The sequence below is a fragment of the Heterocephalus glaber genome, unplaced genomic scaffold (genome assembly GCF_053883595.1).
Source record: "Heterocephalus glaber isolate CG9 unplaced genomic scaffold, H.glaber_assembly_v1.0 deba00001497, whole genome shotgun sequence".
Classification (NCBI taxonomy): Eukaryota; Metazoa; Chordata; class Mammalia; order Rodentia; family Bathyergidae; genus Heterocephalus; species Heterocephalus glaber.
Window position 1 is genome coordinate 64,360,454 of NW_028258320.1, and position 26,115 is coordinate 64,386,568.

Here is a 26,115-nt window from a genome sequence, read left to right on the forward strand (position 1 = left end):
CATGTGCATGTGATGGGGCTTCCATAAAGGTCTCTGAACTACATGGTTTGGAGAGCTTCTGGTTTGCTAAGGAGGGTACTCCCCACCCACAAGAATGCATGGAAGCTCCACACTCCTCCCATACCTTCCCCCACACATCTCTCCATCTGGCTGTTCCTGAATTTTATCACTTTATAATTAATAGCCAAACCTAAGTAAGGTGTCTCCAAGTTCTATGAGCCATTCTAACAAATAACCCAACCTAAGGGACTGTAAGCCAATCAGTCAGAAGCATAGATGACAACCTGGACTTGGGATTGGCATCTGCAGTGGGGGACAGTCTCAGGGGACTGAGCCCTCTGCTATGAAATTGATGCTATCTCTAAGTAGTAGTGTCAGAATTTAGTTGAATTGTAGGACACAACAGCTGGTGTCAAAGAATGAGTTGGTGTGGGAAAAAATTCATGCATGCTGGTGGCCAGAACTGTTGAGTGCCAAACATGAGTACAATTGTCCTTCAGTATCTGCAAGAGATTTTTTCCAGAACCCTCCAAGGATACCAAGGTTCATAGATGATCAAATCCCTTATATAAAATGGTATAATATTTGCTTAAAGCCTATGTTCATCAGTCCATATACTTTAAATCATCTCTAGATGATTTATAATACAGTACTTAATACAGTGTAAATAGTTCTTAAAATGAATTGCTTAGGAAGTAATGACAAGGAATATCTTACATGCTTAGTATAGACACTGTTTGTTTCCAAATAGATTGGTTGAATTCAAGGCTGTGGAACCCATGAATATGGAGGACTAACCATACAGAAGAGAAGAGCAATTTGTGTGAGGTTTTTTGTTTGTTTTACGATACTAGGCAAAATAGCTAATCAATTCCTAAGAAATAGGGCTATTTTAGTTTAAGTTGTTCCTTGTATATAGAAATATTACTATGTATTTAGAATATTACTATGTTGTTAGAAATTAAATATGGTATATGATGTTCTTGTAGGTCAAAAATGGACAAATACTGGCAATTTTATGTGAGTAAATGTAATATGTTACTAGTATAACATCATTCAGAATATTCAGTAATTTGGACTGAGTTTACTTTAATTCTTTCCTGCATTTGCTAGGTTCTATCCAGCAGAACAAGGTGGATCTTGGAAACAGCACCTAAGACTCTGGTCACAAGGAATGGTAAATGCAGCTCTACAGTAAGAATTTAAGAAACACAAAGTTAACCTCAGTTGGCCTCTGGATGAACTAAACCTCATATGTCTTTATACTCCCCAAGGACAGTGTGCCCTCCTCCTTGGCTCTTGCTAAACCCAACCAGCCTTTGCCTGCTTTATGGTGGCTCCTACTTCTCACTGCCTAATCTATGGCCATCTAGGCCCTTGGGTGGCTGTACATCTTTCTCATGCAAGGTTCCTAACAAGGCAACTTTGATAACATTGTCACTATGAGTAGATAAATGTTCAATAATTCTGAAATAGAATTTTCATTACTATGTGTTTCTTCAACAAATGTGCTATAATTTAAATCCTGCACTGATAACTTGACTCCCAGCCTGGAGGAAGCCAAGTATTGGGAGGTAGTGGAACCTTAGAAAACAGTGCCTAGTAGAAGGAAGTTAGGTCTTCGGGAAAATGCCTTTGAAGAGGATATTGGGACCCCGTATCCTTCCTGTTTCTCCTTTTGCTTCCCAGATGCCATAACATGAAGGAGCCTTTGGCACCATGCTCTTCCACCAGATGTACTATAATACCACAGGCAGAAAGCAATAGGACCAACCAACCATGCACTGAAAGATTTGATAACGAATGCTAAAATAACCCTTTTCTTTTTAAGCTTATTATCTCATGTATTTTCTCACAATGATGAAAAGCTGCCTAACATATTAAAAAAAATTAAGAATCAATAGTGACAAAGGACATGTCAAATTATTGCAATACATGGATCTTCTTAGATCCTAACTTGAATGAAAGTTTTAAGAAAGTATGAAACAATGAGGAATGTTCACAATTGATTTGATGATAAGAAATTACTATTAATTTGGGGAAATATGATGAAGATATTAGGGATATGTTCTTTAAAGGTTTTTACAGGCGGCACTGAAATATTTACAAATGAACTTGTATTGGCTTTCAAACTAATCCAGTGGCAGATATAGACAAAATAACTCATAGTCACTATTGCTGAACATTAGGGTTCCGTATACTCTATTCTCTACTTCCACGAATATTTGAACCCTTCTACAATATAAATTTACAAAATGCTTTTTTAAAACAAATATACCTAACTTGCCACCTTCCCCGTCATGTCATTTGAAATGCTACATAAATTCTATAACCCTCAGCCTCCTTTTCTGAAAAATCAGAATAATACAACCTGGTCCAGAGCAAACTTTCAAGAAGCTTTGACCTCCATTGCTCCACAGAACATGCCCATACCAAGGTTCAGGTTGTTCTTATATAGCTATATATAATTACTTGTTATCTTTCCTTGGAAGTCCAGAGTAAACTCAAACCCAGTATGTCTCAGATTGAATCCATTCGGTTGGATGAATGAATAAAGAATGAGTAAATGAATGAATGAATGAATGACTCACTGTTTCTGGAGTTTCAGTCCATGGTTGGCAAGTTCAAGTGCAGAAATGGCATGGTGGAGGGGCCTGGGCAGAGGAATGCTGTGCACATCATGGTGGCCAGGAAGCAGAGAGAGGAGGAAGGAGCTAGGGAGAAAGATATACCCTTCCATGTCAGGCTTTTTTGCCAGGTTTATACTGAAAATTAAGAGAAAAAAAAAATTTTGTGTCCAATTTTGCAAAAAAGAAAATGCCTTCAAAGATGGAGGACAGAACTTGATTTCTGAAATGATTCATATTAAAAAGAATCCAAGTACTTTGAAACAAGACAATAGGAAAAATGGATTGAGAGCATGTCAGAAAATAGCAAGGCCCCACCCTTCATCCTGCAAAAGTGAAAAATTTTACTTTGACAAGAGAGCCCCAAAGCATTCTGTCGGACAAGAGTGACCTGAGAAATCGGTTTCCCATGACTAAGTTCAATATACTCAGCTATCCAGGTACTTGAGGGTCTCTGCAGCCATGATAAAAAAGGGCCTGACTACTGCCTCAGCTGGCAGCAGACACTGGTATCATCTATATGGTGCTGGCTTTATGTGCATGCAAAATCCAAGAGTTACAGGATCAGGGAGGCTTCCACTCAGATTTCTGGAGAAGGACTAAGAGGCCAGGAAGTGTGCCCCTGAGAAGGCAGTGCATGAAGCTATGAAAGTGAAGCTAAAAGTGTAGTAGAGACCACAGGAAGCTGGAGAAGCCAGGAACATGGAATGGCTGAGGAAATCGACAGGCAGTGATCAAAGCCAGATCAAGAGAGAGGCTATAAGGGATACAATCACCAGCAATGTCATAGGGGCAGGGTTGCCAAGACCTTTGGAGTTCACATCTCTTTACCACAACTTGCCCCAGGTACTGGACATGGAACTACAAGATTTAACATTTGTCCTGCTGGGTTTCAGTCTTGATTTGGTCCCATGCTTTCTGTTCCCCTATTTCTCTCTTTTTGGAATTAGAATACTTATATTGTGCTGTTGTATGTCAGCAGTGTTTAACCTTCTTTTTTACTTTTACAGGGGCTCACAGCTAAGAGTTTCCCTTAAGTGTCAGAGGAGAACTGTGACTTGGACTTTTCAGCAATCCTGAAACTGTTAGGACTCTGGCAACTCTTAGAGATGGACTAAATGCCTTTTGCATAAAGGGATATACATGAGGAATTTGGGGGCCAGGGGTGAAATGTTATGATTTGTATCTAGATGCCCCCAAAAGCCTCGTGCACTCATAGATGGGGCTTTTGGGAAATGGTTGAATTATGGGAGCTTATAGCTGACTTGCTGTTAGGAACTGGGGTCTGGCTAAAAGAGGCAGGTCACCAGGGATACAGCCTGGAAGGGTTTTTCTCTCTCCCCAGCTCCTCCTTTCACCCTCTCTGCTTCCTGTCCACCATATTGTGAGAAGTTCTCCTCTGTCATGCCTCTGTACCATGCTGTCTTGCCTTGGATCCAGCCAACTATGGAATGAAACGTGAACTAAAATAAACCTCTCCAGTTGTGAGTGTCAGGCATTCTGTTCCAGCAATGAGGGAAGTAACTAAGATAGGTCTCTTTACCTTTACAATGTGACTCTGATGCCTTTAGATTATGATCTAATGAAAAGAAATTGTTTCCTGATCTTTAAAAAGCAGAGACATTTTTCCCTGATTATTCAGTTGCCAGATAATGATTTATGAGCACACATTAAGCACTCAGTTTCAAAGACCCATACCAATAATCCATTTACAACCAGGGAGAGGCTCCCTGTGGAGAAAGTTCCTAGCTTCAGCCCCTACCTCTAGAGGATCTGTTCTAACCCTACTAAACTCTTTCAAAAAATGCATGTGAAATTCTAAAAACAGCAAGAAGTCCCAAAGGATGCAAACCATAAGACTGTGAAGTACCAAGGGATACTTACTCTAAAATTGCAAATACAAGAAAGCTTTGAACACCTCACCTTTTCATGTATTTAAAATTTCTACTTCAACGTGGATGTGAGGTACTTCCAATGGTCAGTGTGTCTATTCCTTTGATTAAAATCAATCTCTCTGATATCATTTGCAACCAATAAGCTATCAGTTGCATCTAAAATTAAAGGGTATAGCTTCCTCATCATCTTCTCTCTCTAAAAACTGTCCTTAGTTACATTTTTTGATGGAACATCTGCCCACCAGAGCCCATACTTGAAACTTCAGGTTTGGAGGAGGGAGGTCCTACCCTATCCTCGCATCAGACACAGATGTCTTGTGTGCACCCCAGGTGAGGAGAGAGGCCCCATCCTTTCCTGTCCCTATTGGAGACACCAGGGTATCATGCACCTGAGGAGAAGAAGAGATGCCTTGCCCAGTCCCCACTACAGACTCTAGCATGCTTTGGGCTCTGAGGGAGAGTAGCAAGGCCTGCCCCTGCCCCCACCATGACCCCAGTGCCAGGTGTGCCCCCATAGCACAAGTGAGCAGAGATAACAATGAAAAGACTGACCAGATTAAGGAGGAGACCAATGGACAGGAGGAGAGTTTTGCTCCAGGACTGAAGTATTACCCTACCTCAGAGGCTGGGTGAGAAACTGAATTGGGAGACATGCTTAGACAGGGTGACAGCTAAAAATAGAATCCCTGAGATCCATCTGGAGGCTTATGCTCAGGCTAGGAAGATCATGGGGCCTGTATACTGTACTAGGAGGCCAGGTTTAGTAGGTATAATCTCCAGAGGGGGTGGACCTGAAGGAGATGGTATTCAGTCCAGTAGTATGCTTGAGCTCCTGCACCACTGCCTACATCTAGCAGAAATTAGTGGTCTGAATTATTATAGGTCAATATCTGGGTGGCCCGAGTGTCTTCACTAAAATCATAGATCTCTTTGTTCTGGTTAAGGGCAGTGGTCCTTAGGGTCTGCCTGTATCCAGCTGATATTTGACACCATTGTTTTCACTGACTTTACTTACTACCATAGCGAAGGTGACACAGTTGTTGCTGTCAATTGGTTTTCTCTGTACGCCGGTATGTGGATTTCCTAGGGGGTCATAAACAACATTGGGACTCACTCCCAAAGAACCAGACTGGGCAAAAAAACCCACAAACCCCAGCCCCCAAAAATTAAACAAACAAAACAGAAACAAGAAAAGACAGGCAACAAAATGCCTCCAGAAACTCCCAACTCCCCCAAAACCACTTTAGAGGGGATTGCGGGGAAGGAAATCATAAGTCATGCAGCAGAAAGGTCTGAAAGGGTATGAATGAAGGTGAAACAGTTCAATAAGGTGTTTGGTGAATTTAAAGAAGATATAAATAATCAGACAATGACTCTAATGTAACAATTAGTGAGTCTAGAGAAGACATCAACAAAAAGCTAGTGGAGCTAAAAAGAGATGTAAAACATAAATGCCCAGCATAAACAAGAATGGGAATCCATAAAAAAGTTCCAAGTAGAAATCCAGGATGTCAAATATATGATTGAAAGTTAGGGTATCAGAAGTGATCAATGTGAAGACAGAGTGTCAGATATAGATGACAAGGGTGTAGTCAATGATCAATTTGATGAGAGATACCTTAAAAATAATAAGAGAACATGAAAACTTGATCCAACACTTGCTAGATGACTCAAAGAAGACTAATAAAACAGTAAGTAGAATTAATTTAAAAAATTATAAGACAGAACAAAAGCCATAAGTAAACCTGTTTACAGAAATAATAGCAGAAAACTTTGCAGACATGGAAAAAGAATTTAACATACAGACAAGTAAGGCATCTAAAACACTCCATGCCACAAAATAATTAAAATATCAGAAATCCAACCCAAGAACAGAATTCTAAGGGCTTCTAGGAAAAAGCAACCAGTCACCTATAAAGGAAAATCCATCAGAATTACAACAGATTTCTTAACACTAACCTTAAAGGCAGGGAGAGCTTGGAATGAAGTATTTCCAGTTCTAAAAGAAAACAACTTCCAACCTAGACTTTTATATCCTGCAAAATTGATGGAGAAATAAGATATTTCCATGATAAAGAGAACCTAAAGAAATTCATGACATCCAAACTAACACTCCACAATATTCTAAAGAATATCCTACAAGGAGACAATGAAGCTAACAATGTCAAAAGGTCCAATAAAATGAATGTACTACATAGGGCTAGCTATTAAGTAGAAGGGATAGAAACCAAAACAGCAACAGGAAAATAATACAATTACAGGAATAAGTCAATATCTATCAATTATATTATTTAAATGGGCTCATTTTGTCAATCAAAAGACATAGATTAGCAGAATGTATTTAAATAATCCAACAGTATGTTTTACATAAGAAACACATTTAACCCTAAAAGAAATTCACAAACTAAAAATCAAAGAGTGGAAAACAATATTCCATGCACTAGAACCTGAAAAACAACCAGGAGTGGCTATACTATTTTCAAACAAAGTGGACTTCAAACCAAAGCTGATCAAAAGAGGCAAAGAAAAACAAACAAAGAAAAGCAAATGGAATTAATATGAGAAAATGAAAAAATGCAAACAAAGTCTCTGTAAATAGGGAGGGGCTGAGAGGTTGAAGAAATGGCAGAGGAATGGGGAAAAAATAAGAATCAAGCTAGATTACGTAAAGGTACAAATTTCCAATGATGATTGTCATTATATTGTATACCTAAAATGTACCAATAAAATTAATTTTAAAAGGCAAAGAAGGACCATTACATATTGATTAGCAGAACTACTCAACAGGAAGAAATAACAATTATAAACGTATTTACACCAAACCACAGTATACCCAACATTATAAAATAAACACTAATAGACACAAAAGATCATTCAAAATCAATACAATTATAGTAGGAGACCTCAATATTCCATCACAAATAGATCAACTAAAGAAAAAAGGCCACAAAGAAATATCAGAGTTGAACCAAAACTTTGAACAAATTAACTTAATAGACATACAGTGGTACGTCAGTTCACTAACAATTCATTCCATGATTCTGGGGAAAATGGTCACATTCATGTTTATTCAAAAAAGATGACTACAGTTGTGTTTGTCACCCAATGCAGCGTTTGCAAATAAAAACAAATTATTGCCAAATGCTCCTGTTTGTGAACCAAATTGTTCACAACAAAAGCATTCATGAACAGAGGTACCATTATTTACAAAATGTTCTACCCAACAACAGAATACACATTCTTTTTGGTAGCACATGGAACTTTCCCCCAAAATAGACAACATACTAGCTGCCTAAATGAATGTAAAAGAATCAAAATTTTACCATGCATATTATCAGGTCAAAGTCCAGTGAAACTAGATATCAATAGCAAAAGACACCACAGAAACTATTCAAACATATGGAAATTAACACATTCATGCTACAGCCATAATTTGCATGTCTTGCTGGCAAGCTCCTCTGATTTGAATTCACTATCCCATGGAACAGCTTGAGCTACCAGTGGTGCATGCATGACTATTCCACCAGGTGGCTTGCATTGATTTAGCAGAACAAATGTAATCATATTATAGTTTCTTAAGGAAAACATTAAAATAGTATAAAAAATTGTAATGCAGCTAATTTGTGATACACCATCTGTAAATGTATATTATATACACCAGCAATGAGGTACTTATAAGATTTCCATGTTAAAATTTAAGAGAATTAATTATTGATAAACTGTTAATCTGTGAAAAACTGCCACAAACACAAACTACTCAAAAAATTCACTTTATAAAAGCTTATTTAGATTGAAGAAATGTGGAGAATGTTATTGAAGATTATCTGAAAAAATGAGTGCTGCTGTGGCCACAGAAAAGGTCAAATGTGTTATGACATTTTATGCACTCTGCACAAATCAGCCACCTTTATGTATAAAATGTTTCAAAGAGATTCATGAATTTAAATAAATTTCTTTTAATTTAATAAAATAAATGTGTTGATTATTGTAATAATTTTAATTGGCATGAATAGTGATAGTTAATATGCATATTTGGGTAGTACTTATTAAAATTCAAGCAACAAACAACTAATTATATTTGGTTCATTTATAGATTTTTTATTAATTTTGTTAGTAAAAAGACCAATAAAAGTTATTAGATCCATTTGTACCACCAGTGATACAAGCTGCCTGATGGAACAGTCATGCATGTACCACTGGTGGTTCAAGCTGGTGGGAGCAAGTTAAACAACACACTCTTAAATAATCAATGAGTCACAGAGGAAATTAAGGAAGAAATAAGACAGTTCCTAAAGTTAAATGATAGCACCAGTTCAACATGCCCAAACTTATAGGACACAATGAAAGCAGTCCTATGAGAGAAATATAGCAATGAATACCCATATCAGAAAAACAGAAATCCAAATATATAACCTAATGATGCATCTCAAGATCCTAGAAAAACATAAACAATCCAAATCCGAAGTTTATATAAGGGAGAAAATCATAAGCATGAGAACAAAAATCAATAAAATGAAGACTAAAAAAAAAATACAAGAAATTGATAAATTGAAGAAGCAGTTCTTTGAAAGGATAAATAAATAAATAAACAAACCCTTAATGAATCTGACTAAAAGAAGGAGAGAAAAGAAAAGACACAAATCAGTGCAATTAGAAATTTTAAAAAGTGAAATCACAATAAACACCACCAAAATACAGAAAATTATTAGCAACTACTTCCCAAACATATATGCCCAAAAGGTGGAGAAGACAGAAAAAATGGAGATTCCTAGATACATATGAATTACCAAAACTTAACCGAGAAGACTTAAAAATCTTGAATAATCCCATAAAAAGCAATGAAATTGAAGCAATAATAAAAATACTACCAAGATAGCCCAAGGCCTGATGGAGTCACAACCAAATTCTACAAGAACTTCAGGAAAGATCTAACACCAATACTCCTCAAATTTTATAATGAAATTGAGAGATAACGAGTACTTTTAAAATCATTCTCAGAAGCTAACATTATCCTGATCCCTAAACCAGGCAAAGATCCACCCAAAAAAGAGTACTAGAAGCCAATCTCTCTAATGAATATAGATGCAAAAAAATCCTTATCAAGATAATGTTAAACACAATGCAACAAATCATTGAAAAGATGATACGCCACAAATAAGTAGGCTTCATCCCAGGGATGCAAGTATGGTTCAACATATACAAATCAATAAATGTAATTCATTAAAAATAGAACCAGGGACAAAAAACATATGATCATCTCAATAGACACAGAAAAAGCCTTTGACAAAAATCTAACTCACATTCATGGTAAAAACTCTGAAGAACATAGGTAGAAGTATCTTATCTCAACATAATGAAAGCCATTTATGACCAACCTACTGCCAACATCCTATTAAATAGGGGAAAACTGAAAGCTTTCCCTTTAAAATCAGAAATAAGAAAAGGATGCCCATTATCACCACTCCTTTTCAGCATAGTCCTCAAAACATTAGCAAGAGAAATTGGGCAACAGAAAGAAAGAAAAGAGATACATATAGGAAGGGACAAAGTCAAAGTATCATTATTGGAAGATGACATGAGCTTTTACTTACAAGATCCCAAAACTCCACCAAAAGACTCCTAGAATTAATAACCAGATTCAGCAACGTAGCAAGACACAAAATAAATACACAAAAACCAATAGCATTCCTATACACTAATAATTAACTGAAAAAATTAGGAAAACAATATCATTCATAATGTATCAAAAAATTAAATATTTAATCAACTTGATCAAGGAAGTGAAAAACCTCTACAATGAAAATTACATTACTCTGTAAAAAGAAATCAAGGAGGACATAAGAAAATGGAAAGATAATTCCCTTCTTAGATAGGCAGGACCAATATAATCAAAATGGCTATACTTCCAAAACTGATATACAGATTTAATACAATTCCAATTAAAATACCAATGGCATTTCTCATAGATCTACAGAAAAGAATCCTAAAATTCATATGGAGCAAGAAGAGCCTAGATTAGGAAAAGCAATCCTGGGTAACAATCCCAGACTAAAATGTATAATAGGTAATGTGAAATAGGAATAAAAGGGGCAAAGGGGAAGGAAGTGGGAGGGATAGGGGAAAGGATAGAAGGGAATGGGATTAATATGAGAAAATGGAAAAATAGGAACAAAATCTTTGTAAATAGGGAGGAATGGAGGGGTTGAAGGGAGGGCTGGGCAAGGGTGAAAAATAAGAACCAAGAGAGACTATGTAAAGGTGCAAATTTCCAATGATGAATGTCATTATGTTGTATACCTAAAATGTACCAATGATTAGAATGAAGAATCGTTAATGCAAAATAGGAAGAAAAGGTCCAAAGGGGTAGGGGTAGTGGGAGGGGCAGAGGAAAGGAAAGAAGGGAAAGGAAAAATACTGAGCAATGGAAAAAATGGAAATAAAGTCTTTGTAAATAGGGAAGGGTGGAGGGGGTGAAGGGAGGGCTAGGAATGGGGAAAAAATAAGAACCAAGATGCATTATGTAAAGGTACAGTTCCCAATGAGAAATGTAATTGTGTTGTATACCTACAATGTACCAATAAAAGAATTTTAAAAATATTTTTAAAAAAAGAAAAGAAATAATACTGATAACAAATGGGATCATATCAAATTAAAGAGCTTCTGTACAGTAAACAAAACAACAGAATGAAAAGTCAACCTACAGAATGGGAAAAAAATCTTGCCAACTATCCTCAAGGACTAACATCTAGAATATATAAAGAACTCAAAAAAAAAATAGACTCCACAAAATAAAGACCCAATCAAAACACAGACAACCAAAGTGAATAGACACTTCTCAGAAGGAAAAGTACAAATGGCCAGTAAACACATGAAAAAAATGTTCAACATTGTCAGTCATTGGAGAAATGCAAATTAAAACTGCACTGAGATACCATCCTACCCCAGAAAGAATGGCTGTCATAAAAAAAATTAATAATAAAATATGAGAAAAGAAAAACATGGAAACAAAGTCTTTGTAAATAAGGAAGATGGGAGGGGGTGAAGGGAGGGAAGGGAAATGGGGAAAAAATAAGAACCAAGTTACATCATGTAAAGGTACAAGATCCCAATGATAAATGTAGCTGTATTGCATATCTAAAGTGTACCAATAAACTTAATGGAAAAAATTAATAACAAATGCTGGTGAGAATGTGAGGGAAAAGGAAATCTTCTACATTGTTAGTGGGGTATGTAAACTAGTACCACCACTATGGAAATCAGTGTGGAGATTCCTCATAAAGCTAAAAATAGAAATTCCATTTGACCTAGCTATTCTCCTTCTAGGTATTTTCCCAAAAGAGTTAAAATAACCATATTACAGGAATACATGGATACTCGTATTTGTAGCAGCATAATTCATAATAGCCAGATCTTGGAAACTGAATATATGTCCATCAACAGAGGAATATATATCCTTCAACAGATAAGAAAAAAGTATTTACACACAATGTAGTAGAACTACTCTGCCATAAAGTGAAACTTAAGGTATTTATAGGTAAATAGATGCACCTTGAGAACATAATATTAAGTGAAATGTCATGCGTACAAGATTAAATATTGCATGGTTTCTCTTATATGAGAAACTCATATATATGCATATAGATCCATAAATATATATGCATACACAAATAAAGGTAGATAAATAAGAAGTAGGGAAAAGTTCAAATAATTCCCCAAATTACCTATTCCACTGTTTGAAAAATACTTTAATATACATGCAAATTTGTTTCATTTATACTACTAGTTTTTCTCAGTTCATTGAAAAGAAAGTTTTGTGGTATTTTTTGTTTTCTTCTTCATTGTAAGAGAGAATCATTTTTGTCTATGTCTTACACTCAGAGTAACTACTTTGAAGACAATGATACACAGTGTATTAACTATTGTTATTCTTATTATTTTGTTATAAAAATTTGTTTTGTTTTTTCATAAAATATTTAAAAAGAAACTTCAGCTTTGTCTTCCACTTCACACTCATGTCCAGCCCAGACATTATGCTCATAAAAAAATATCTCTTGATTCTCATAGTAGAGATCTGTTGGTTGTGATCGAACCCTCTCCACTGCTTCTTTGCAAAGAACTCTTCATGCACTGAGCCCCAAACCAAACTTCACTTCTGGTTCACTTCTTGTGCTATGGCCCATGGTGTTTTCATCCTAGTTAGAATTTGGTCGATGCAAGAAGCAAATATCCCCTTAAGCCAGTTTAGGTAAAGGGAAGGTACATGGAAGGGACATTGGGAAGTCTCACCAGCATCTAAGGAGAGAAAGCAATGGACAGCTGAATCACACAGGGTCCTAATCCACCAAGCAGAAATTCAAGGCCTGTGGTCCCCGCAAGGTTTCTAGACTCAGCTCTCACTCTCTCTTTCTTCTCTCTTCCATTCACCTGTTTCTCTCCACAGATTGTCATGTTTGTCAAGGGTCCAGCTGTCTGTCCACATTCCACCCACCCTAGCCTCTGGCCTTTCTGTGGTATCTGCTCCGGATCCCACTCTGGCACCTCACTCTGACTCTGGTCACTTCTTCACATTTCTAGAGAATCTCATTTTCTCAACTCAGCAATGTTGCTTCTTCCTCAGTCAGGTGTACACTTGGCCCAGTCAACTATGGCTATGGGGTGACATCCCAGCAGTCTAGGACTACCTTTCAGCAGAGGCTGTGGGCATCCCACTCCATGTCCTACTTATTCCCCTTGGCCACACCAATCTAGTGGCGGGCTAAAGCCAACACTAGGGCTTTTTCCTGAGGGCTGTCTCTGGCTCCTGGGAAATTGCACCCTTTCCCACTAATGTCCCAAACCAATGACTCATGGGAGTTGATAAATAACCAGACTAGAGCACTGTTGAGATAGCAAAGCAGTATGGCATCTTCTTTCAGAAAGGGGTCTGGAGGGCAAAGATCTGAAATTTCTAGGACGCCACCACTACTGCACTCTGTTTTACTTTATATCACCTTTGATTGTTTACAAACCTGTCTCCTCTAATTGACTGTAAGCTCCTGAAAGGAAGGTATTGTTTCTTCTTTATCTTTTAGACTACAGGGTTCCCAACATGGGGCTTTCATACAGCAAGCCTTCAAGTCTTCGTTGACCAATAACTTAGATTGAATCTGCCAAACAGATTCCCCCAAATACATCCTTATAACTAGATCAGACACTTCTTTAACTGGGCCATACCATCATAAGATTCTTCTATGACTAAGGGGCCTTTTGAAAACACTGATTATACAAGTTTCATTTGCAAATAACATCTACAATATTGTGGGGCAAAAACAATTACAGAATACCACAACTTGTTTAATCTTTTAAATTTTTAAGAGAAAATGGCCTTAATTCTGCTTCGATGGCATCATGGAAAGTGTGAGTTTTTCCTGGCTCCTGAAATCTCCTCAGTGACCTGGCTATTAAACAGGCAGCACTGAAATATTTGCATTCTTTCTCATAAATTGTATTATCTGTGTTTCTCATAACTGTATTATCTCATAAACTGTAATTATCTTTTCACTTCCTGGCTCAAAACACCATAAGACACATTTTCCAAGAGGTTCAGAGTTCAGGTAGCAGTATCCTTTCACCCATGCGTTGCAGAGTAATGATATTGGTATGGTAATTAAATGTCCTCATCCTAGAGTATATAAGCAAAAAACTGGATGGCAGTTGTAAAAGAAAACAAACTGGTACTGGAAAATAAAAGCTATGATGGGCTCACAGTACAGGTTTAATTCTTTATTTCAAATAATGGGTATAACCTGAATGAATTAGTAAATTAAAATAAACTTACTCTGAGTTCTAATTCATCTTCACATAGGTATATATAAGAACACTGGAAGGGCAATATAAGGAGGGAAACCCAGAGGCACAGATATATCCTGGACTCTTTTAAGGAATTTGGCCTTTTTAGGCACATTGGCCTCTAGTCTGACACCAGAGCACTTAGAAACTGTCTCTTAGCCAAAACTTCCCATGTCCCCAAGATCAACATTTGCAGCCTGACAAACAACACAGAAGTTGCTCCAATAATTCCATCAAGGGTCAGTGACTTACCAGGCATGAGGCACATAAAGGTTGTCTTCTATTCAAAGATACAGAATCTGTAGATACAGAAAGCCCACAGTATAGTTATTTTTATAGTTTTAATAAATACATGTTTCTCTACATATGTTTTTATATAAAATTGTTTATAGCCTCAGGAAAGCAATCTTAAAAGTCTTCCAATGGTGCTAGAAAAATATTTTGGGCAACAGGCAATTTTTAATTGCCTTCTAATACTTCCTAATACTATACCTAATATTATGGTACTGGGTTACTTCTTCAATGATTACATTTATTTAAATGATCACATAGAGTTCTGTGAAAAATATGTTGAAGCTTGACATTTTCCCTTTCTAAATCTTATGGCCCTATAATTTTCCTGGAGTTGAGTCTAAATCCTACAGTGTCCCAAAGTTGTCAATGTTCAGTCTCCATCTACTGAGACCAATGTGAGGGTCAATCTCCCTGACAGATGAAAAATTCCTTTAAACTGCAGGAGCTAGGGGCTGGATGAAACCCTGGGACAGTGGTGGCACACCTATGGCACACATGCCTCAGTGGGCTGTTTATATCATTGAAAGCTTTAGAAGGCTCACCATCACTGCCCTAGGGTTATCTCTTCCAAGCTCCCTTCCTCTGGAGGTCCCTAGTGATGACAGATATATATTCATCCTTTGGTCTCAGGCCCCACCAGAGATGCTCAGGTGCTCTAGTCCCTTATATAAAATAACATAATGGTCAGGGATTTAGCTCAGTGGTTCCACCGCCTGCTTTGCAAGCTCAAGATCCCGAGTTCGATCCTCAGTACCAGAAAAATAAAATAACATAATATTTGCACATAACCCACACACGTCCTCCCATATACTTTACACGATCTCTAGATTATTTAAAACACATAATAAAGTGTAAATGCTACGAAAATACTTGTTATGCTGTATTACTTATGGAATAATGACAAGAAAAAAATATGTGCATGCTCAGTACAGCTGCAATTTTTTTCAAAACATATTCTGTCTGTGGTGGTTTGAATCCAGGGATCAGGCGATGACAGAAAGGTCATGGAATGGAGCCTTGACCACCCTCCAGCCCTAGTCCCAGCTGGTCTCCATTGCCCTTCAGTATTTCCAATCACAGACCTTATCCTGCTGCCTTCAGGCCTTTCTTCTCCACACTCAGATTCCACATTTCCATTGTCCATTTCTTAAATGGCTCTTCATAATACTATTTATGCTCTGTGAGAAGGATCCAAATCCTCTCCATCCCTCTGAGGAATGTGTGGCTGAAAAATGAACAAATAATTCAAACTGAATGAAGTAGAACTATCACCTCCCTTGTCACACTTTCTTTCATTTATACAACCTGAAATAGGCCAATAATAGTTCCCAAAGATGTGTCCAAATCCTATTCTCTGGAATTTACGAGTGTTAACTTATTTGCAAAAGAGTCCGAGTCAATGTGATTAAATTAAGGAATTAATGATTTCAAAATGAAGAAATTATCCAGTACTGTGTGGGCCCTAAAACCATCATAAATGTCCTTATAAGAGAGAGGCAGAGGAAGATTAGGTGCACAGAAGAGGAGAGGATGACGTGAAGACAGAGTCGGAGACTAGAATGGTGTGGCTACAAGCCAAAGAACACCTGGGCCACCAGAAGCTAGATGGATTCCCCCCTCGAGTCTCAAGAAGTAACCAATACTTTAAGTCCAGCAATATTGATTTTGGATTTCTGGCTTCCAAAACCATGAGAGAATAAGTTTCTATTGGTTCATTCTGCCACATTTGTGGTAAATTGTTACAGCACCAATAGGAAACTAATTTTTAGCTCCAGATGGCATGCTTTTTCCTGTTTTCTCTCCATGATGCTGACTTATTGAATGTAACTGAGTCTTTCTTTTTTTTTCACTTTTTAATTCAGTTTTATTTATGACTGTCAACATTCCAAAGTAAATCAGCTAACATTCTTAGCGTTACAAGCATCACTGACAAAACTGAACAAAAAAAATGGCAAAGTCAGTCAATATTTGATTGATTACAAATACTGTATAATAATTTATTACTCAACTCTGTGAGCTGGTAGATGTGCAGAAAGTTACATTGATACAGAAGTTAACATTGATACAGAAGTGTAGCAACTGTTGCCTATTCTGTTGCACTGTCAGATGTGTTGGCCCATATTTGTTGGACTAGGCTCCAGGTCCAATTTTAAATGAGAAATCACTAATCTGTTATTGTTATTGAACTGACTCACACATTCCCAAAATTAATCATCGTTAACATCAGAAGATAGAATGCTTCTAATCCAATCTCTTTCTAATCTAAAGATTCTTACTGAACACCCATTCAGCCTTTCTAATTCTAATGCAGTCAAAATACAATCCAAGAAATTTTTAATAAACCCGCCATTGCAACAGCTGTCAGTAAAGGATTTCTTGTGGTAATAGTAATCTAGAAAACTAAGAAAACGTTCCAATGTTTCAAGCCAAAAATTATTTTCTTTTTCATTTTCTGGATAGTTCATTTAATAAAGATTTTCCTGGTACTTATTACTGTCTTCATTTATCTTTTTCTTTTTTTTATATATATATTGGTACATTTTAGGTATAAAATACATTTACATTTATCATTGGGTGTTTGTACCAGAACATGATGTATCTTAGTTATTTTCTCTCCCATTACGTGTGCAAGCTTCATCCCCTCCACCCTTCCCTATTTACACAGAGTTTGATTCCATTTTTTTTCTCATAATTTTTCCTTTCCCTTCTTCCCTTTCCCATTTCCCTTCCACCATCCCCAAACACTTGGACCCTTTCTTATTTCAAATTATCTATTATTCATTTTAATCATTTTCATCCATATTTATACTTTCAATTTCTCACATTAGAGAAACTATTCGGTATTTACATATGTGTCCTATTTATTTCACTTAAGAGCATGGCCTCAATATGCATCCATTTAGCTGTAAATGTCTCTAGCTTCTCATTCTTTATGGCTGAGTAGTACTCCATTTTATAAAAAAAAACCACATCTTCTTTATCCAGTTTCCAGTCAATGGGCACTTGGGCTGTTTCCAAGCTTTAGCTATTACAAACTGTGCCACTATAAACATAGGTACACATATATCGCTGTGGTATGATTCTTTTAATTCTTTGGGGAAAATACCCAGCAGGGAAATAGCTGGGTTAAATGGGACCTCTAGTTCTAGTTCTTTGAGGTATCTCCATACTGATTTCCACAGTGTTTGCACCAATCTACATTCCTACCAACAATGGAGAAGGGTTCCTTTCTCTCCACACCCCCACCAGCATTTGTTATTGGATGATTTCTTGATAGCAGACATTCTTTCTGGGGTGAGGTGGAATCTCAGTGTTGTTTTTATCTGCATCTCTCGAATGATCAGTGATGTTGAACATTTTTTCAAATATTTATTTGCTGTTTTTACTTCTTTGTCTGAGAAATGTCTGTTCATTTCAGATGCCCATTTTTGAATTGGGTCTTTGAATTTGGGGGGTCTGATTTTTTTCAGTTCTTTATATATTCTTGATAGTAGACCTTTGTTTGAGCTACAGCTGCTAAATATTTCTTCCCACATTGTAAGTTGTCTCTTAGCTCTGTTGGTAGTTTCTCTTGCAGTGCAGAAGTTTTTTAATATGATGAGATCCCAGTTGTTGGTTCTTTGTGCTAGCTCCCATGCTACTGAAGATTTGTTCATAAAGTCTTTTCCTATGCCAATGTCATCAAGAGTTCTACCTAACTTATCTTCCAGCAAGTTTAGTGTTTCTGACTTAATATTTAGATCTACAATCCACTTCGATCTTAGTTTAGTGCGCAGTGATAAGTACGGGTCTAGTTTTAATCTCTAACAGGTTTAAATCCAGTTTTTCCAACACCATTTATTAAATAGGCTATCTTTCCTCCAATGAGGGTGGTTGGCTCCTTTATCAACGATGAGGTGGCTGAGTATGTCTGGAGTTGTTTCAGCATCTTCTAATCTATTCCACTGATCTTCAGGTCTATTTCTTTGCCAGTACCATGCTGTTTTTATCACAGTAGCTCTGTAGTATAATTTCAAGTAGGGGATTGTGATGCCACCAGCCATGTCTCTGTTGCCTAGAATTGCTTTGGCTATTCTAGGTTTCTTCTGTTTCCAAATGAATTTTTGGATTGTTTTCTCTAGTTCTGTGAAGTATATTGTTGGAATTTCAATCGGCATTGCATTGAATCTATATGGTAGTTTTGGAAGTTTGGCCGTTTTCACTATATTGGTTCTTCCTACCCAGGAACAAGGGATATCTTTCCATTTTCTTATATCCTCTTTGGTCTCCTTCTTCAGGGTACTATAGTTTTCAGTGTAGAGGTCTTTTGCTTCCTTTGTTAGGTTGATTCTTAGATATTTCATTTTTTTAGATGCTATTGTAAAAGGAATTATTTCCCAAATTTCTCTCTCAATGGGTCTGCTATTTGCATATAAAAAGGCTATTGTTTTTTGAACATTGACCTTGTATCCAGGTACTCTACTGAATCTGTCAATTAGGTCTAGAAGACTTTTGACTGAGTTTTTTGGGTCTTCTATGTAAAGTATCATATCGTCAGCAAATAATGACAGTTTCACTTCTTCCTTTCCTATCTTTATTCCTTTTATTTCTTTCTCTTTTCTAATTGCTATGGCTAATGTTTCCAGAACAATATTGAACAGGAGTGGTGATCATGGGCATCCTTGTCTTGTTCCTGATTTTAGCGTGAAAGTTTACAGGTTTTGACCATTTAGTATGATGTTAGCTGTTGGTTTTTCATAGATAGGCTTAATCAGGTTGAGATAGAGACCTCCTATTCCAATTTTCTGTAGCGTTTTTATCATGAATGGGTGTTGGATTTTGTCGAATGCTTTTTCTGCATCTACTGAGATGATCATGTGGGTTTTGTCCTTGACTCTGTTAATATAGTGTATTACATTTATTGATTTACGGATGTTAAACCATCCTTGCATCCCTGGGATAAATCCGACTTGGTCAGGGTGTATGATCTTCTTGATGACACTCTGTATTCTGTTTGCCAGTATCTTGTTGAGAATTTTTGCATCTATGTTCATTAAGGAGATTGGCCTGTAGTTCTCTTTTTGGGTTGGGTCTTTCCCTGGTTTTGGAATCAAAGTAATACTTGCTTCCAGGAATGAACTTGGAAGCCTTGCTTCCCTTTCAATTTCCTTGATGAGTTTAAAGAGTAATGGTGATAGTTCTTCTTTAAATGTCTTGTAGAATTCAGCAGTGAAGCCATCAGGACCTGGGCTTTTCTTTGCTGGTAAATTTTTTACTACATTTTTAATTTCACTCATTGTTATTGGGGTGTTTAGAATTTCTATATCTTCTTCATTTAATTTTGTCAATTCGTATGTATCTAGGAATCTGTCCATTTCTTCTGTGTTTTCCATTTTATTAGAGTACAGGTTCTCAAAGTAGATATTGATGATTCTCTGGATTTCTGCTGGATTTGTTGTGGCTTCACCTTTTTCATTCCTAATTGCATGGATTTGAGCCTTTTTTTTCCTTTTTTTGATAAGGTTGGCTAAAGGCTTATCGATTTTATTTATTCTTTCAAAAATCCAACTCTTTGATTCATTGATTTTTTTTTGTATCATTCTCTTAGTCTCCATTGCATCGATTTCTGCTCAGATCTTTATAATTTCCTTTCTTGTATGAGCTTTGGGTTTGTTATTCTCTTCTTTTTCTAGGAGCTTGAGGTTCTGCATTAAGTTATTTAACTGAGTTCTCTCTGTCATCCTAATATGGGCATTCACTGCTATGAATTTCCCACGTAGAACTACTTTCATTGTGTCCCATAGATTCCTGTATGTTGTACTGGCATTATCATTTCCTTGTAGAAACTGTCTAATTTCTTCTTTAATTTCCTCTGTCAACCATTGGTTGTTCAGGAGGGTGTTGTTCAATTTCCATGTGTATGTGGGAGTCTTGCAGTTTCTTATGTTATTGATCTCCAATTGTATTGCACTATGGTCTGATAATATACAGGGGATAACTTCGATTCTTTTACATTTACTTAGATATGTCCTATGAGCTAGCATGTGATCTATTTTGGAGAATGACCTGTGTGCAGCTGAAAAGAATGTGCATTCTGATTTTGTGGGGTGGAACACTCTGTAAACATCTATTAAGTCCATTTGTTCAATAGCTTCATTTAGTTCTAGAATTTCATTGTTAATTTTTTTTCTAGTTGATCTGTCTGTCTGTGATAGAGGGGTGTTGAGGTCCCCCACTACAATTGTATTAGTGCTTATTTGGTTTTTCATGTCCATTAATATTTGTTTTGTATAGCTGGAGGCATTCGTATTTGCTGCATATATATTTAGGATTGTCATCTCTTCCTCTTGGATTGTTCCTTTCACAAGGATGTAGTGACCATCTTTGTCTCTCTTAATTAGTTTTGGTTTGAAATCTATTTTGTCTAAAAATAAGATTGCTATGCCTGCTTTTTTCTGGGTTCCTGTCATATGGAGAACTGTTTTCCATTCTTTTACTTTCAGCCTATGGATTTCCTTTTGAGTTAGGTGTGTTTCTTGTATACAGCATATTGCTGGGTTTTGCTTCTTAATCCATTCTGTCAGTCTACTTCTTTTGATTGGTGAATTGAGGCCATTAACATTGATAGTTATAATTGACAGATATTGACTCATTCTTGTCATGATGTTTTACTCTTGTTGGCTCTTTTATTTCTTATTTTCCCCCCTTTCACTTTAGTGTCTTACCTTGCCTGGTGGCTTCCTTCTGTTGGGTCTCATGGAGTTGTGACCTTCATTGTCTTTTTCTAGGATATTGCTTAGAATTGTTTGGAGTGCTGGTTTGGTGTTCATGAAATTTCTCAGGTGTTCTCTGTCATGGAAGTATCTAATTTCCCCATCGATTTTGAAAGATAATTTTGCAGGAAACAACAGTATAGGTTGGGAGTTATTTTCTTTTAGGGCTTGAAATACTTCACTCCAGGCTCTCCTTGATTTGAGGGTTTGTGTTAAGAAATCTGCCATGATTCTGATGGGCTTTCCTTTGTAGGTGATTTGTTTCTTTCCTCTAACTGCCTGTAGAATTTTGTTCTTCTGTTGGGTTTCTGGGATCTTGACTATTATATGTCTAGGTGTAGAATTTTTTTGGTCATGGCTGGTTGGAGTTCTATATGCCTCACTTATCTGTACGTCCAATTCTCTACCTCTGCCTGGGAAGTTATCTACTATTACTTCTGTGATCAGTTTTTTTATGTCCGTTTTACTTTCTCCTGTTTTTTCACAGACTCCTATGAGTCTTATGTTATTCTTCTTTGCATCATCTAGCAGCTGTTGGACCGATTTCTCATGGTCCCTTACTATCTTTAAGAAATCTGTGTTTTCATGTTCCTTAACCGCAATCCTGTCTTCTACATCTGATATTGTCTTCAGATTCTCTTAGTCTCCTCTGCATGCTTTCAATGGAGTTTTTAATCTCCTGAATATCTGTTTGAATCTGTTTCACGGATTCCATTTCTTTATGTTGGGTGATCATGGTTTCCATTTCTTTCTTATGCTGAGCATTCCTGGCTTCCAGGATGTTTCTGATCTCATCTATTTTCTTATCTGTTTCTGCTCTAGAGCTTCTAATCATGTCTTTCACTCTGCTCATCATGTCTGTATTTATCTGGGAGATTATTTCTGTTTTGAAATTTTCTAGAGCCTCATGCATCTGCTTTGTTACTTCCTGTGCTATCAGTTCAGGGTGTCCAAGTGGTTGCTTATCAGACTTTTCCACCTCATTTCCTCAAGAATTTCCTTTTTGTGGCATGGAAGCCTGCGTTTGTGCCTTGCTTAAGTGTCTTCTCATTTTTGTCTTTGGTACTGTCCTTGATTTAATTCCTGGGTTGATATTTCAAGATTGCTTAATGTAGGTATCTTTGTTGCTTGTGTTTAAACCCCTTGTGGAATGACTGCTTTTCAGAGGTGTCTTCCAGATACAGTTTGTGTTTGGGTTTTGAGACTCTAATGACTCTGAAGCTATTATATTTTTCTTGTACCAGGAAGGAAAACTAATTAGATCAATCACAACATGTTAGCCCAAATGACATAGTCAGCAATACCATAGCATCAAGCACAGCTTAGAAAATGACAATTTGTGGTAGTTATTAATCTATCACTTTTAACTATGTGAGTTAAATTAAAACTGAGGACCAACCCAACATAAGTTTATAATGAATATACTCTTCAATATAGCATCTTTCCCCTTCGGGGTGGGGAGTTAAAAGGAGTTGAGGAAGGAGGGACAGGTAGAAAGAACAGGTAAGATTAGCAGTGAGGCCAGAAGACACAGAAAGATCACACATCTAAGAAGTTGTTAAAGGCAAGAAAAAATGGCAGAATGAAAGAACAAAGATGTAAATAGAATCACCTAACAGCAACAGGGAGGCTAGATACCAAATTTACTTTCCGTTAAACCTAATGATAATCAAGAGAAGGGAAAAGAGAAGAAAAAAACAATAAGAGAGAAATCCGAATTCAGTGCAGAAAGGAACAAATGGGGAGATGAGGAGCAATGTGGGAGAGTGAGAGAATGAGTGAGAGAGAGAAGGAAAAGATAAAATAAAGAAAAGAAAGAAAAGCAAAACTTTTAAGAGTAGAAAAAAAGTAAAACTTAAGAATTAAAAATAAGAGAAAAAAAATTTTTTTCTGTTTTGCAAATAGCAATAGAAATTATGGGCCTCCTTCAGGATATGTCTCTGCTGTCACAGTAGGCAACGTAGGAATTCCTGTGCGTATACAAGTCAATGAGTCTCACCAAGACAGCAGCAGACCAAGTACAGTGGTCTGATGTGCCTTTATTGCAGAGATTCTCTTTACTTTTCTGCTGAGCTTGTTTTCTTCGAGGAGCCTGAGAAGCCCTCTTTCTGTTGCTAACTTCTGCTCTATCTTGTGGCGCTCAGGACAAGGGTCTTTATAATCTCCTGTGCCTCTGTAGTGTGGGACCAGGTAGCAGAAAAGCCAGAAGGTAGGAGGCGCACGGGGGGGGGGGGGGGGGGGGACACGGGGACTGAGCGTTGGAGGCGCCCGCGGGGCTAAGAGGACCTTACCGTGCGGTGGGGACGGCCGCAGGAGTTTCCAGCTGCTTGTCTCACCGGGTCGGTCGCGGCAGTTTAGAGAGCGTCGAGTGGGGGTGGGGGTAGGGGTGGGGCTGCAAGACGCCTTTGCGCCTCACCGTGCCGTGGACGTGGCCCGGGAGGGCCGCAGGAGCTTCAAGCTGCTTGTCTCACCGGGTCAGTCGCGACAGTTTAGAGAGCGTCGAGTGGGGGTGGGGGTAGGGGTGGGGGTAGGGGTGGGGCTGCAAGACGCCTCTGCGCCTCACCGTGCCGTGGACGTGGCCCGGGACGGCCGCAGGAGCTTCCAGCTGCTTGTCTCACCGGGTCGGTCGCGGCAGTTTAGAGAGCGTCGAGTGGGGGTGGGGGTAGGGGTGGGGCTGCAAGACGCCTTTGCGCCTCACCGTGCCGTGGACGTGGCCCGGGAGGGCCGCAGGAGCTTCAAGCTGTTTGTCTCACCGGGCCGCTTGCGGCAGTTTAGAGAGCGTCGGATAGGGGTGGGGCTGCAAGACCACTGAGTCTTTCTTTCTATAAGAATATACTTAGTAAATAATGAAGCGAATCAGTTGAAAGGAAAATTCTTATCTTTTTATTACTAAGCACAAAATGTGGAGAGATGTGCTATAGTAGGATCTTGAGATGGTTTGGCTGTGACCTTGTGCCTTAGTTACTTTCTCATCACTGGAGCAAAACACCTGACACCCACAATTTAAAGGAGAGGTTTATTCTGGTTCATATATTTTAGGGAATTCAGTCCATATTCAGCTGGCTCCCAGGCAGGAAAGGCATGGTGGAAGGATCTGGCACAGAAAGCCACTCTTGTCATGGTAGCCAGGAAGCAGAGAGTGAAGGGAGGAGCTGGGGAGGAAGATAAATCCTTCCAAGTCTTGCCTCTGGTAACCTGGCTCTTCTGACCAGCAACACATTCAGCTCTGAACTCTGCGGTTATGAAGTGTTCAGTATCATGCCCTCACGCTGCAGCTTCCTAAAGCCCAGTCTCTGAATGCATAAGCCTTTTGGGGGACTCTAGATCTAAACCATAACTCATTGGATATGTCATTCTTTTTGAGTCAATGTTCACATTTGTAAAATGAAAGAGTAACCTGCAAAATCTTCTCAGATGATTCTATAAATCTACATGGGTTTTTATTCAATTATCAACTAATTTCATAGAGCTTCCAGGCAAGCACTGACTTAATGTCACCTTCTTAAGCGTCGCCACTTCTGAGAAGTCTTCTCTACTTCACCCCCATTCTCTCTAGTGGCTCTTGGTGCATGTCTCCATGTCAACACTTACTGCACTGTGCTGTAGTGACTTGTTTCCATACCCATCTAACCCCTAGACATAAGTCTCTGGAGGAGAATCTAGAACCTCCATATTGCTATCCTCTTTCTCCAGTGCCCAGCTCAGCAAAGAATGAAGAAATGAATGAATTGCTATGTAGTAGTGGCTCTCTTGTCTTACACAGTTGACTGATGGAAATGTAGGAAGGAGCTAAAAGCCAGAGTCTGAAGCTCAAACTCCTACTTCCTCAAAGGCAGGAAAGCCTTTGTCAATTAGGCCTGACATACAGACTGCATGTTATAAACAATTTCTAGGTTTTCATCAATGACTTGTTTTATCTATTTAATAAGCTGAAACCATAATTCAAAAGCCAAATTTGACTTCTTGTATGCTTGAAATTCATTCTGAGGACCAAAATATAGATACTTGAAAAAATCAAATTCATGCTGCAGATGTCTTATTCTCTATGGTGATCAAAGTTCAGAAAGGCTTCCTTAAAATATCTTGACATTTGTGCTCATAATTCTAATTCCACAGCCATAAAGTCTAAAGGCAATGCATGAAGCACTGCATATGAAATAATGTGGCCCTAAGCCTGGCTTTTCTCTCCACTAAATTTGGCCTATTTCTCTGGAAGCACTGGATTTGGTCTATTCCTCTGGAGACACTGAGGAGCTCTTCATCATAATAGATGCTCCAGCTGCTCCACATGCCAAGGACACTGACTTTAGTCCAGGAAATAAATGCAACCTGCCAGGATTTTGACTGGAGTAACCTGAATCCCTGCAAAATTTAAAGATCTTTCAAAAGTCAGTTGCCAGCATTATGGTTGGAACTGAGTAGAGAAGTCATTTATAATGGAAATTAGGAAACTTGATTTGGATTTTTAAGATAATCACTAAATCTAGACCTCTCTATGAAAACCTATAATCTTCCATTAAAATCTCATCTGGAATTTATCTGGTGTTATTTGATTAACCAAAACCATCATGGTACCTGCCTGCCCTATAGGAAGATGACATTAGCATGGTCAAATAGGACTAAGAATAGATTCAAGGGCCTGAGAGGGAAGGGATTATCCAAGATATATCCATTCTAAAACAATAACCAGGAGAATTTGTAAGTGGGATGCATTCACAG

The 26,115-nt window shown here is 37.8% G+C and overlaps 1 long non-coding RNA gene across 1 annotated transcript; it reads right to left on the reverse strand.

Annotated features, from left to right (window-relative positions):
• Positions 1-12,344: 12,344 nt before the first annotated feature.
• On the reverse strand, positions 12,345-23,885 carry LOC110347859 (uncharacterized). Its single transcript, XR_015440215.1, has 4 exons — positions 23,688-23,885; positions 15,727-15,869; positions 14,603-14,649; positions 12,345-12,814 (listed from the first exon to the last, which is right to left on the reverse strand). It is a non-coding gene; the product is annotated as an uncharacterized LOC110347859 (long non-coding RNA).
• Positions 23,886-26,115: the final 2,230 nt, after the last annotated feature.